We start from the raw sequence: 14,622 nt of genomic DNA, 5'->3' as shown, positions 1-14,622 counted from the left end.
GACATGGTGTGATACAACTAGAATTAAGGCCTTGCAGTTGTGTGCCTCCGCCAACCAGTACAGTTGCATTTGACATCCATGCCTCGTAGCCATTTGTAGCTTCATTGTGGCAATGTTCATATTTGTACTGTCTACTGTTATAATTGCAACTTTATGTTCTATTAGAATCAGCTTTATTGGCAAAGGATGTGAACACATATATGGAATTTGAGTTTATTTTTTGTTTCTACAGCCAAACCAAAGCATGTCCTGCTCTACAACACAAAAAAAAAACACCAACTGACATCTTGCTTTTGTATTTAATGGGAAAGGTTATGATTGAGATTCATTCCTGAGTCAAAATACTTTGCAGCAGTCAGAAGATTTATCAGCTTCAGCTCCGATCGGCTCCAATCCGCAGTGATAGAAATATGAAGCTCAGTTAAATGCACAACCATTTTCCCCTTATCTGTTTCAAATATTGTTGCACCAAGTTTTAAAGAAAGACTGAATAAGTTACCATTTTTTAAAAAAAAAAGAGTTAACCACTGTAACATTTTCACTTGCCTCCATGCTGCTTTCTACTGTTTAATAAGCAGTTTTCAGGCAAGTTCATGATGCTAATTGTGATGCACTAGTCTACTGCGTGTACACCGCTCTGGTATAGTGGAAATGGGAAAGGAGTCTATCTCTATCTTTAGTGGGTTTACCAAAACTTTTTTGGGGGGGGGGCTTTTCAGCTATATTGGAAAGGACAGTCTTTTGAGTGCAAAGGGGGAGACATAGGGGAAGACATGCAGCAACAAAAGCCTGAGTTGAACTCGAACCAACGACCACTGCAGAGAGGACATAGCCTTTGTACATGGGGTGCCTGCTCTACCAGATAAGCTAGTGGGCGCGCCAGGGTTCACATTCAAAAACAACAAAAAGCAAAACAAGAACGCTAACCAAGAATGCTAAAACCATTCATTTTAAAATAATTTTTATTCATATACGCTCTAACAAAAATAAAAATTTGCCTTAAGGGACAATCAGTACAGCACACAGTATCCTCTGTTTTTTTACCCTAAACTCGGATGAGGAACAATTCCAATTAATGGGGCAAAATGAGAGAAACCTCAGGAAGAGCAACAGAGGCGGGATCCCTCTCCCAGGATGGACAGACGTGGAACAGATGTTGCTTGTACAGGAAGGGCCACAATTACGGCAGATAATCAACAGGTTTAATGGTGTGCGCCCAAGATTAGTGTCAACAATCAGTATCTGACTGAGCACGTCACCTTCTGTTCCTGGATTATGATGGGTAAGTGTTTTTGTGGAACATAACAATGTCACAGTGAGGTTGACCTTTGACCTTTTAAATGTAAATCACTTCATCATTTTATCCTATTAGACATTTGTGTGAAATTTTGTCAAAATTATTGGATGAATCCTTGCATAATGGCCAAATGTCGTGTCTTGGGGCACCTGGGGGCTCAGTGGATAGAGCGACGCCCCATGTACAGAGGCTGTGTCCTTGCCGCAGCGGCCGGGGTTCGATTCCAGCCTCGGCCCTTTGCTATATGTCTCCCCCTCTCTCTCTCCCCCTTTCACGCTCACACTGTCCTGTCAATTAAAGGCAATAAAAGCCCAAAAAGATAATCTTGTCTAGTGAGGCCACAGTGACCTTTACCAACCAAATTCTAACCAGTTCATCCTTGAGTCCTAGTGGATGTTCGTGCCAGATTTGAGGCGATTCCGTGAAGGCCTTCTTGAGATATCACTCTAACAAGAATGAGAGTTTCGCAAAGTCACAATGACCTTTGACTTTTTGATATGGCCAAAAACGTGTCTTGTGAAGTCACAGTGACCTTTGACCTTTGTCCACCAGAATCTAATTAGATTATACTTGAACCAACTGGACATTCGTGCCATATTTAATGAAATCCCCCCCCTTCAGGCATTACATATCACGTTCACAGAGGCGGGATGGATGGTCAGACAACCTGAAAACATAATACCTTCAGCCACGGCTGTCATCAGCACACAGGCATAACAATTTGTCTAAAAATATATCAGATTTCAGCTTTCCTTCTTTACTGCATTGTTGCCCCACTTGTGTTTGGTCTTCCGAGACAGACTGATCCTCCCTACACCTTTGTGTGTGTCTCCTGTTGTTTGGGTTTCCTCTTACTTTACCTCCCACTTAGTTAAACCAATTTCAGAATTTCCCAACTGAGAGAGTGTGTGTGTGTGTGTGTGTGTGTGCGTGTGTGTGTGTGTGTGTGTGTGTGTGTGTGTGTGTGTGTGTGTGTGTGCGCGTGCGTGCGTGCATGTGTGCATGTGAGAAAAAGAGAGTGAGAGAAAGGGGGGAATTGAAAAAGTGAGTAATAGAAAGAGAGTGTGGGAGAGAAAAAAAGAGGGATGTTTGTGAACAGCGAAGCGTAGCGTGATGTGAGTTGTAAACTGGCAGGTGATTGGCTTGTTGGTCTAACCTTGCATCTCCAATCCAAACAACAGAAGCAAGCAAACATATACTCTCACATACACACACGCAAACACAGAAGAGTTAGTATACGAGTGGCATACGGGAGCACACTGTTTATCAGCCCCAAAAGATTCGCACAGTTTTAATTTCCTTTCTTCTGTGAGTGTGAGGGAGTGTGTGTGTCTGAGTTCATGGTTGAGGGCACCAATGAACTCTTAGGGACTGTGAAACTCTGGAACCCAGCCTCTCTGTCTGCCTCCTCTCTTTTTCAATCCCCTTTCCATCTATCCTCTGCTCTCACAGACTCTCTCCTCCTTCAGTCTCATTCAACCAATGTCTGTCACCCACCTTCTGCTCTATTTCTCATTAATATGACTGCGAGGAATATTACACAAATTAAAAAGTGATTTATCCTTATCAAAAACAATTTCTGTTCACCAGTTATCTTGATATTTTTGATTTGTCACCAATCATTTCCATGGCGCTCCACCATTAATTTGAAATCTATTGCCTCCATTGGCTGCAGCCTAACTAATGACAGCGTGTATGGCTCTGTTTGTTGCTCACTTTGATGTGCGTCTGGCAGCAGAAAGAAGAAAACGCTAAAAAGAACAAAATGCTCACTTTGTTTTAGTACAACTCAATCACTTGTATGTGTAAGCTTTTATAGTGCAAATTCTGTGGTGCAGCTGCATCTGCAGTCAGAGCACACACAGTAATGCTGCTTTATTGCAAAGTCACTTGAAAAGCAAAACATCTTTGAAGAATTGGTCTGTGCTTGACAGACTACACTGCGAAGACCTGACATGCACTGATCAAAAATGACATTTAAAGCCTTTTAGTGCTAAAGCAGCCAGTTGGCTAATCAACTGACAGAAAATTAAAACACATTTTGATTATTGATTAGTCTAAGTCATTCCAAATACCAAACATTTTGTGGTCAGAACTTCTTAAATGTGACAATTTGCTGTTATTTTTTTTTAAAGTTTCATTATCTCCACTAGGCATAAGCCTGAAGGGGATTGTACGTGTGTGAGTGTGTTTGTGAGTGTGTGTACCATCCGCAGCTAACCTTGCAAACTACTGAACCAATCAGCCTAATATTCTGTGTACATATTTATGACTGTTTGCTCAAGGACTTCTTGTGGTTGCAGTGATTCACAGTTGTTGAAAAACCTGTTTTATTGACAACTTTATACACATTTTGACTGCTGACTCCTCTTAACCTGCCGGTACATCAGGAAATTGGCTATGCTAAAAAAAACAGGAGCATCTGCAGATTAATTCCATAAACAATATGTAGTGATCCACTAAAGTTATCTTTGTTGCCATCTTGACTGTAAGGGAGCCAGGAGGAACAACAGTACACAAGGTTAGTCAATTCAAGTGTATTAAATGTTATTTTCTGCAGTAGTTCCATTAATAATAGTTACAGCAGCATACCATGTCATGGTTAAGCCATATGACCACAAATACAGATATACTGAATATCTTGCAAAACAATTCGATTCTGCTGGCGGTATCTTTGAAGCATTTGAAAAATAATTTTTAAACAATAGCTGTATTTTAAGTAATCCCCTCTCACACTTTTACAAGGCACTTTTATAAGACAGACGATCCTTTTTTACAAATTTCATTTTGATTATTTTACTTTGTTTTTTCGTTCGCTCCAAAACAGGCGGCTCTTTTCTTCCTCTTTGGTATTTTTGGCAGAGCCTTCTCTGTTGCACTGTGCTGATTACGATAGCGCCATCACATTGACATAATGCTTCAACTGCAGTCACACATGACAGAAATTCACCAAGCGCAACACTTTTTAATGTTCATAATGTTCTCCATTATGACAACCATCTGAGTTGTTGTCAAATCTGTCAGAGTATGAAGGCAAAAGCTCATCTTGGCAAGAAAGTAAATAAGTGTATGTATACAAAAGCAAACTTGGTGTAGAAAAAATGATCAACAGACTAATGATGAGGGATGAATAGTGAAGTAATTTCTCTCTCTTACACTTTCTCCTGCTCTATCCATCCACTACGGCTGCTGCTTCAGCTCAAGGCTTTGGCATCTTTATGATTTGCAAAATAAAGTTTGTCATAAGAGTCAAGGTAACTCCGTCAAACTTGTCTCTCCCTCTCCTCCGCCTTCATTGTTATTCTTGGTCCTCCACCCCCACTTGTGTCGGGGCAGCCATATTGCTTGAGACACACAAGACTCTGACTGACAAGTGCTCCTGATTGAAGTAGAGAGAAAGTGGGGGAAGTTGGGAAGTGGAAAGGAGCAGTGGGAGAGAAAGGGTGATGGGGGTACAGGGAAGAGGAGTCAACAGGGATAGGGGTACAAGGTAAGGGGGAGTGCATGAGAGTAGGGAGAGTGTCGGAGGCTTAAGGTGAGTGGAGGAGGAAAAGGGAATGCAGAGGGAGAGGGAGAAGGAGTATTACAATGTCACAGAGTCTTTAAACTGCTGCGTTGGCTGTCTAACGAGACTCATCCTTTCAAAACAAAGCAGCCTGACGTGGGACTAACTCGATACCCTGACGAACTGACTCCAGACAAGGTGAAAAGGTGACAGAGATGGGGAGTGATGCAAAATGATAAACGAGCAGATTCAAACTGATGTAACAATTACACTGATAAGATATGATGAAGCACCGGCACCCGAATGGTAATTTTTAAGCACCGTTCACATTATATGAACAAGACATTGGTAGTGATTGGCAATAGCTGACATTAACTGCTGCAAGCTGTACAAGCATGTCTACTCGCAATTCATCCCAAATGGTTGCGGCAGTGTGCAGGGTGTGTGTGTGTGTGTGTGTGTGTGTGTGTGTGTGTCTGACGACAAAGGCAAACAAGGGACTTTTTCAATTGTAAAATGCAGTGTAAGATCTATCAGAGGAGAAAAAAAGGGCATGGCAGAAGGACAGTTATCATGAAATCCACGTAAAACGTTTATATACAGGGTTCCCACATATTTTCATGGACAAAATTTCGAAACTTTTTCATGACTTTTCAAGGACCCAAAATATTTTTTTTTCTTGCCCCTCAAGATTCAAACTCAGAACATTTCAGTGTCTTGTGATGTGTGCAAGAAATCTGAAAATCCAACAATAATTTCTGGTTTTACCGTTTGAGGCTGATAAACAGTGTCATTTTGGCATCTTTTGTTTAAATAAAGTATGCCCTTTAAAAATCTAAGAAATGACATGCCTTGTGGGCAGACATGAAGGGAGAGAACTTTCATAGTGTACGAATAAAAACAAAAAAAAAAAAAAACGGTCACGTGCCGCTGCAATTTAAAGCTACATAATGTCGTCAGCCACAGAGAATGTGTCACACACTACACATTTCTATTATTTTTCCAAAACTTTCAATGATTTTTATTAGTTTTATGACTTTTCCAGGCCTGGAAAATGTAATTGTGAAATTCGATGACTTTTCCAGGTTTTCCATGACTGTGGGAAATAAGACGAATGGCTCTAAATACATTCAAAATTAACACCAGCATAGTTTCTGTCCCTGTGTGCTTCTCTGTTATGCGGTGACTTGCTTTAGGCTACATTTTAAACTGCCAGGCGCTGAGGTTAATCAATGACAGAGAAAAGCAACATAAAATAATAAGATCAGAATTCCCACCTGACCATGGATTTAGCTCATTTTCCATCCCAGCTGTAAGTGTGCAACCTAACTATGTTTATGTGTGTGCTGCAGTTGAAAGAAAGCAGTTCACAGGTGACCACAATGTCAATGTGTGGGCTGAGTGAGAATACATTTGAAAATGAAGATGCATGCGAGGGAAAACATACAGTAAGGAAGAAAATTAGAAACATTAGCAACTCAGTACATTAACTCTGTGATAAATGCTACCTTTTTATGTTGGTTTCATGCTGAGATTGAGTCACAGACAGACAATAAAATAGAAACGGAAAGACATATTATTGCTAATGTCAGCGGGAGTGTGACGGAGGGACACAGAGAGGGGATTTTTATGTGCCAGTGTGTGCATTTATGGAAGACAGGAACATTCGGTGTGTGTGTGTGTGTGTGTGTGTGTGTGTGTGTGTGTGTGTGTGTGTGTGTGTGTGTGTGTGTACAATCAGGGTCCTGTTGGTCGAGGATCGCTCATTGTTTGGAGTGACCGCGAGGCCAAGGGTTACTACAGACAGGAGACAGAGAGGCAGGGGCAAGTGAGGAGGGCCACGTCCCTCTGGGGTGGTCACACAATCTCGCTCTTATTCAGTAGGTATTTTGTTTTTTTTCATAATCAAGAGTGCATGTAACCCTTGTATCGTCTGGTAAAAAATATGAAGGTCTGAAGCACTGCATTCAGAAAGGTTATTTCTCTTAGTTTTATGAAGATTTTATCTGCCTTTAATTCTATTCTCACAAAACTCTTTCTCAGCAAAGATGAGAAAACAATACTAAAAACTGTTTATGTAAACCAGTTTGAGCATTAATTTTATAAACATTTCGAATGTATATCAATTAGCAATCTTTTATTTGATTTAGCTCTGAAAGACGGTGCATCCATCAAAATTATTTTTGAGATTCTAAAATGCTATGTCAGTAAAAAAAAATCATAAAATCCTACTTTCTACATCTTTGCAATTTAAAGACTTTTGACAGATTATGTTGACACAAGTTATTTAACTCAGAAATTAGTGACTTTGCCTCCAAGCTACTGATAAATGTAGTTAACTTCTAGTAGTCATGTCTCTACTGCCCGACACTGGTTTTGCCACACTCAGCTGGTCAAACGGACTTGTTGTTTCATTTAAGTTCGCTGCCAAAGAAATTCAGTCTCAATTGGAGCATTTCTTTTCTATCATTCCTCCCTATGACACCAACACTGCAATGAATCTGTTTGGTGGATGTTCAAATCCATGCAAAATTTCATTGCTTGTTTTTTTGTGGTAGTGGGTTACACATGCACATGATTCTCAAATACGTTGGAGGTTGTATTTAGGAGCAGTGAAATGTAAAATGCACCCAGGAGCGTTGTCTCACACAGCAAGTATGCTCACTTTAGCAGGTAAACCTGAGCCCTGAAGGTTCCAAGAAAATCTCGCATAAACAGACATGCAAATTCTGGAGAGGTACAAATACAAATATTTTAATAGCTGCCTTGGCAGGGACATAATCTTTTATTAATATCCTACAGCAGAATCTTTTGATCTAATTCAATTTCTTCTACTGCCTTTTACTTTATTTGAGAGCTGCATTTTCACATTAAAATATGAAAGATAAATTGCTGGAGTCAGCCACTTGCTAATACTCATTTTGTAAGGGCACAGTCACAAACAGTAAAAGACAAGAAGAAAAATACAGTTTAACAAAAGAAAAGGTGAGCTTAATAAAAAGAAAACGACAGTTATACAACATTAGACTGAGGCTGGATGAGAATGTATATATATATTGTATATGTATGTCAGTGGTGAAAGAAGTACTCAGATCATTTACTTAAAGTATATATCTACTTTAAGTACCAAAAGTAAAAATGCTTACTCTGCAGGAAATGTGTCACAAGATAAATCTAAGGGGTCATGAGATGATTAATGGGGAATGAAAGGGGAAAAAAGTAAATTTCTAATGTACAAATTTGTGTTTTATAATTGGACTTTATTGTAACAAATTATTTAATATGTAATATTAAAACACAGTTTAGCCCCATCCAATCTGAATTTAATACAACTGAATATTTCTAAGACATTTTATTAGTAATTCTGTACCTGCAGTCATCTTATACTAACTATTTTGTCAATTAATCAGCATTTCTTCTGTAAAACATAAAAAAATGCGGAAAAACACCAATCACTTTTTCTATTTCTGTCTTCAAATTGCTCATTTTGTCTGACCTACAGTCCAAAACCCAAATATATTCAGTTAAAATCACATCATTCTGAAAGGTTGGAGCAACAAACGATACGATATCTGACTAGGAAATGTATTAGAAATAAAATGGAAATACTCAGTACCTAAAAATCGTACAGTACTTTAGTAGATGTGCTTAGTAACTTTCCACCACTGATTGAGGTGAGAGGTATATTAGAACAAACATCACAGCAACAGACATGTATTTGACGTATTTGATTCAATTAATTTGCGCTCTTTAATCTCAGTCGAGGCTAATCTTCTGACTGTTGTTGCAGTAAATTACCAAATCTTTCCACCAGGAATCGACACATTTGATCACATCTTTCACAATGGTTTTTAACACGGCCACTAACAACGGTAAACAGCTCCCTGCTTGGTAAATCCAACCGTCCATATGGAAAAGGACCATATTTCAGAGCCTGAAAATGTCACAGTATCCTTTTAACAGCCATGCTAATGCTGCCACACTGAGCTACTTGCTAATTTCATGCTCCACGCAACAGGGATAATTTGGTCCCTGTCTGTCTGTCCGTCTGTGTGTGTGTGTGTTTGTGCCGAGGAGGAGGTGTGAGTGTGTGTGTATCTGTGTCTTGCTGTTTCGCTCTACATCATTCGTGTTTTTCACTCTCTCTTCTTGAGATCAATAGTGACAAATAGAGAAAAAGGAGAATCAGACTGAGGGTAAAACAGACAAACAAATAAAGAGAGAAACAAAAAAGACAAATATGGAGAGGAGACAGCAGACAGAGAGACAGAAAGAGAAGATGAAAGAGACAGAGCGAAAGACGGAGGAAGCCTGTCTTGTGTTGGATCGGGCTACTGAACAGATGGCCACACTGCAGAGAGAAGACCACAGCGGAGACATTACAACACTCAGGTTAAAATCTCCCCTGGAACATACACACACACACACATACACACACACACACACACACACACACACTCAGTGGCAAAGGGCAAGGTCTTTCTCTTTATTATCTGCATTTGTGACTCTACATTGCTTGTCCCGACAAGGCCTACATCATTCCATTTTGTTATGACTCATAGACTTGCGTTAAGGACATTTGTCAAAAAGCTGCATTAATCTAGTTTGGGGAAAATCCAGTTTGTTAGACACTGATGCATAACGCATATTTTGTCGTGTTGAAAGGGGGCTGATTCGACAACTAAATCACCTACCAAACAAAGCAACATTCTTGCCTCAGAGGTAAGGTCGAGAAAGCATGACAAGGGCTCAAAGAAACAGGAAAACATAGCAACAAGGGAAAGGAATACACGCTTACAAAGCTTTTAGTAGCATGTTTTACCAAAAGCAATCTAAACAAGGACAATTTATGAATCCTTGAGCACTAAAAAAAAGCAAGCTCTTGTAATTCACAAGCATTGTCCCTCGATCTAAAGTTTCGGAGAGTCCTGACGTACTCAAAAGGATGCAGAATTGCATCAATTTAACTGGTTAACTGGTCTTTCAAAAATGTCTTGTATGTGGACATACAATGGAAAAGAATGAGCAGCGGGGACATGTAGGAAAAGATATGATAGAGGAGTAAATTTAGAATGACTTGAGAAGAAAGAGGACCTCGGAGGACTGTGGAAGAACAAGAAACATGTAAAAGGACAATAGAAGAGAGCAGAATACAACCAAGGAGGGACTGTGACAAAATCTGCCAAAGTAAGTTTGTGTGCGTGTTTGTGTGTTGAATGAAAAGGTGTGTGGGGGGCAGACACGATCCAAATGATGTTGTAAAACATCAAATATTAAGAGGATGGATTACAAGTACAACATGCACTTGGGCTGTAGTTTGGTCATAACAAAGCAACAACACCGTTTAATCATTCATTCCTTGTTTTGTTTCCAGACTTGAGGTGTACATATGAGTGTAATCTGTGCTGTTGACCTAAGAAATGTAACATTTAATTGCATTAAATGTAACCTGTGGTTTTGCAGAACTGTCAGATATAATAAACTTTATTTACAAAGCACAAGTGCGTCACAAAAATAAAAAAGTGTTTGGGGCATGTGTCAGATAGCTCTGATTAACTCTTTGAAATCTAATTTGACATCACTTTTCTTGCGCTGTGCTCAGATTTCTTGCAGAAGTATTTAAGCCTTTGGATCTTAAAAAAATTGGTTTGATTTCTTTAGAAAACATGAGGTAAAAAAATGCAATAAATAACATAAAATATATAGAATAATTAAAATTACATTAAAGAAAATATATTAAAAAAGCTATGGAAAAATGTCCAGAACAGTATATTTCTAGTTCTAAAATTATACAATTAAATGATGCTACATTTTTCTTAAGCACTAATTTTCTTGTACAGTTTTTTTTTAACATATTGCCTACTACTTTTTGGCAGTTGCTTAATTTTTATAGCCTTCTTCCTATGCTTTTGAGATAATCAAGGCCAATTTGCACAGGTTTTAAATGCACTGTGGAATGGAAATAATGGAAACAACTTAAACTGAGGCTTTAATTCAGCCATCAGTGGCCACACTGTTCTGCAGTCAGGGTGTAAATTATGATCAGGCACATGAATTGTAACTAAATGTCAGGACAAGGTGCTATTTTTATGTGGCTGTAAATCCGTTTAGAAAGCAGTGCTCTCCGGTTCCTTCGTTAGTGTGTCTCTCTGTCTGTAGTTTGCTCATTGGGTTGTTTTTTTTCTTTCTTCTGCCATTTCCCTTTATTCTTTCCTTCTTTCAGTGGGATGATGATTGGATCTGTCACTGAGTTTTTTGCTGTTGATGCATGATGAAAAATAACTGCTTGTTACTATGGACACCATGCAGACTTCACCTGTAATAGGGTCCATTATACAGCAGGGCTGGCTACAGTAAGGCACAGGCTGGTAGAACTGTATTGCTTAATGACCTCGGGGTCGTGTTTAATTAAGTGTGATTCACTTTATCTGGGATAATCCAGAGTAGTGTAATGGTCACTCTGGTTCCAGTGGAATTCCTAGAATATATACAAAACATTCCTCACATGTCCATCACTCACCTCTGTCCTCCCTCACAACCTGTGTCCATCAATCAAACTACAGAAAAACAAAAGCACTTTCAATCCACACTCAAGTGCACCTGCAAGATGTTCCTATCTACACCTCTAGATATGTCTGTCTCTCTTGCCAGCTGGCTGGGGTTCAGTCGAAAATGCACCACAAAAAAAAAAAAAATCCTAAATGGGAGAGCACTGGAGTTTGCTGCAACGATTTAGCATCAGTCTTGCACTAGAGGAAAATGCCTAATCATAAGGGATGGCTGACCAGGAAGTGGGTTCATGAGAACATAGAGCATGCTGCTGTCGGGTCAACCAAAGTGTTCTCTCTGAGATAAATGCTGATTCTTTGGCTTCCTAATCACCAGTGTCCACATAAGTCATGTAAGTGGAGAGAGTGCCCATAAACTGGAGGAATTAGAGCATTCAGGACTGTATTTTTTTTCTGTTTCATGAGTACTACACTGTAGCTGACCCAGCAGATTTATGTCTTAGTGGACAGAGAAAGAGAATCTTTGCTGGCAGTAGAGTTGCAACGGTATGAGATTTATACAGTGTGATAGCCGTCAGACTGTCAAAAATTAAAAAATCACATTTTCGCAGTTTCATGGTTTATGGTATTACGCAATAATTGTTATTATTAGTATTATTATCGTTATTAGTAGTAGTAGTAGCAGTAGTAGTAGTAGTAGCAGTAGTAGAAATATCATTAAGACGAGACGAGACAAGACGAGACGAGATACGATACCATACGATGCGATGCGATGCGATGCATTAAGAAAAGATAAGATACAGTGGAGAAATTTGCATTTACACTTAGCCTTAAAGGAATGAGGAGAGATTTTCTTTTAGTTGAACTATTGTTGTTATTATTAGCAGTAATATTAGTAGCAGTAGCAGCAGTAGTAATTTTATTACTGATGTTATTATTATTATTATTATTAAGAGCTTTTTATTATTGGAAGTATGTGTGAAAAGGCAGTGTGGGGTGGGGGGGGGGGGATATGCTTGCGCAGGAAAGATTCTCATTTTTTTCAAAACCATACATGTACACAGCATGATAACCGTCAACCTCCATTTGACGATATATCTTCAAACTGCTATGTCACTGCAACCCCGGATAGCAGGGATCAATTACCATCAGTAGGACTGCAGTAATATGAATATTTAGAAGCAATGATAATTTAAAATTTAGAAAATATGCTAAAATAAAAGCGCAAGTACTCAAAGTTTCAGAAGATGATGAAAAAGTGGTATTTTTCATTTATTTAACATCAGTACGGAACGATATCTACATGCCAATCTGCGCCACCCTGAGCTTGCAGTACAGTAAAATGTTAGATACAATTAGGAAAATGGATTTTACAAGCCACAGATGGACTTCTATCAGCATCCCAGTGTTCGGGAGACAAACTGAATCTGACACAGAAATGGCCGTGGTGTTTTAATTCAAGTGAGGCAAGAAAAGAAAAATACCATCCTCGCCGTTACGTGGCTTTTAACTGTCAGTTGCAATCTATCTCACGCTGCCCAAAGTTCAGTCACTTAGAGTTCAGAAAGATTTAGACAAGATTCATTTGGTGTTTATTCATCCAAGCTATGGTTTGTTGAAGGCTGTGGACTAAGCACTTCAGCTGTAAACGGCAATGCGCCCCATTTCAATTTTTTAAGTCTTTCCACTTTTTCCTCACTCCCGTCTTGTTCCTGTCTATTTTTATTTGATGCTGACACCCCTTTCACTTTCTATCCCCATTTTACTCCTCTGTCTTTTAACGGTTTAAATTTCCTTCCCCTCGCCCATCTTCTGACTCCTCTTCCCCGTAACTGCAACCAAACATGCCATACAGGTGCTACACATATACAGGCACTAACAACCATATTACATTATTTGGACTTATTAACTTCAATTAACTTCTGAATTAACTTCGTATTATGCATACGTTTATCATGATTGCCCACAGGCATGATGGAGACATAAAATACAATGCTTTTTAATTTACGTAATATTCATTCAATTGTGAAAAATAAGAGGAAAAAAAACATCAACTTTGGCTTGATGTTTTGTAAATGTTCACTTTGTCGATTAGAAGGGAAAAAAATCATTTTGTCATATCTGCAGAAATCAGCATGTTGGCAAATTCTGATATTTCATTTTAAAGCCAATATCATGATGATGTTGCGATATTATAATGCATCCCTTATCTTTTCAAACAGAAATGATGTATGTGTGTGTTTGCATATACAGCAGGGAAGTAAGATTTGGAGTTCAAATGACAAGTGGTCACTCAGGACTCATATGGAGACGCATTCTTATGCCAGGTATAAACAGAGTGTCTGCTTGTGATTGGATCACTCAAGATGAGCGTTATTGATATTTGTTCTGATTTGGCTCACAGCGATTTGAGAGCTGCGAGAATGACAGACTTTTGAGTCACTTACACTCAGCAAATGTGAGGTTTTAGCAAACGAACAGGTAAATGTGACAAGGAACACCTGCGTTTTATACGCATTTGAACATGACGTGAAAAATCTGAAAAAAATTAGACTGATTGGTGATGAAGATGCTGAGAAAAAGCAGCAGAGAGAACAACAGGGGCAGACAGCTGCAAACACTGTGGCGCAAATGACAGCGGAAAAGATACATACATATGTTTGTGCAACCAACCTCCACAGTGGGGAGTGCCTCCGGTGGAGAAGCTCGTTTTGAACTCCACCTCAACTCTTCATTTATCTTCACGCTCCTTCTCTCCTCCTCTAATCAAACACTGATCGCATGTCTTACACTTTCAACCTCTGCATCAGCTGGGAAATCCCTCATATGTACTCAGCTCAAGCCTGGGACTATCCGCACACGTTCCAGCATATACACACACACCCTGAATCAATAGCAGACATTAGGTGTTATTGACAACGTCAACTGAGGTTAACAATCTGATGTATCTGTAGTTGCCGCCTATTAAGCTGTGTGTCAATGTAAAGGGGCAGCCGAATAAGCGGGTCCAAATGTGTTTGAATGGGATTAAGATCCTGCTCTCTCACATTTACACATCTGGGTCAACACAGTAATAGGCTTTACTTTTACACACACTCACACAAAAGAACAGGGCAGCCATAAAATTAAAGCACAAGTTAAATAGCAAAAACTTTTGTTTCACGCATGACAGCGGCCACTGACATCTTTGTTTCATTACTGAATCAACTAATCCTTTACAATCCCTCGCCCAAAAAATCTTTTTCGCATATTTTTTTTCATTTTCTGAACATCAACTCATCCCCTTAAACTAACAACTAAAGTGTACATTT

At 39.1% G+C, this 14,622-nt stretch overlaps 1 protein-coding gene across 3 annotated transcripts in view; it reads right to left on the bottom strand.

Moving 5' to 3' along the window:
• The window catches only part of tbc1d22a (TBC1 domain family, member 22a), a 161,139-nt gene that overhangs the window by 37,235 nt on the left and 109,282 nt on the right, over window positions 1-14,622 (bottom strand). The window lies entirely within an intron of this gene.

This window comes from Plectropomus leopardus, chromosome 22, assembly GCF_026936395.1.
Source record: "Plectropomus leopardus strain MGB_pleo_1.0 chromosome 22, ASM2693639v1, whole genome shotgun sequence".
NCBI lineage: Eukaryota > Metazoa > Chordata > Actinopteri > Perciformes > Serranidae > Plectropomus > Plectropomus leopardus.
This window is presented reverse-complemented; position numbering and strand designations above follow the sequence as displayed.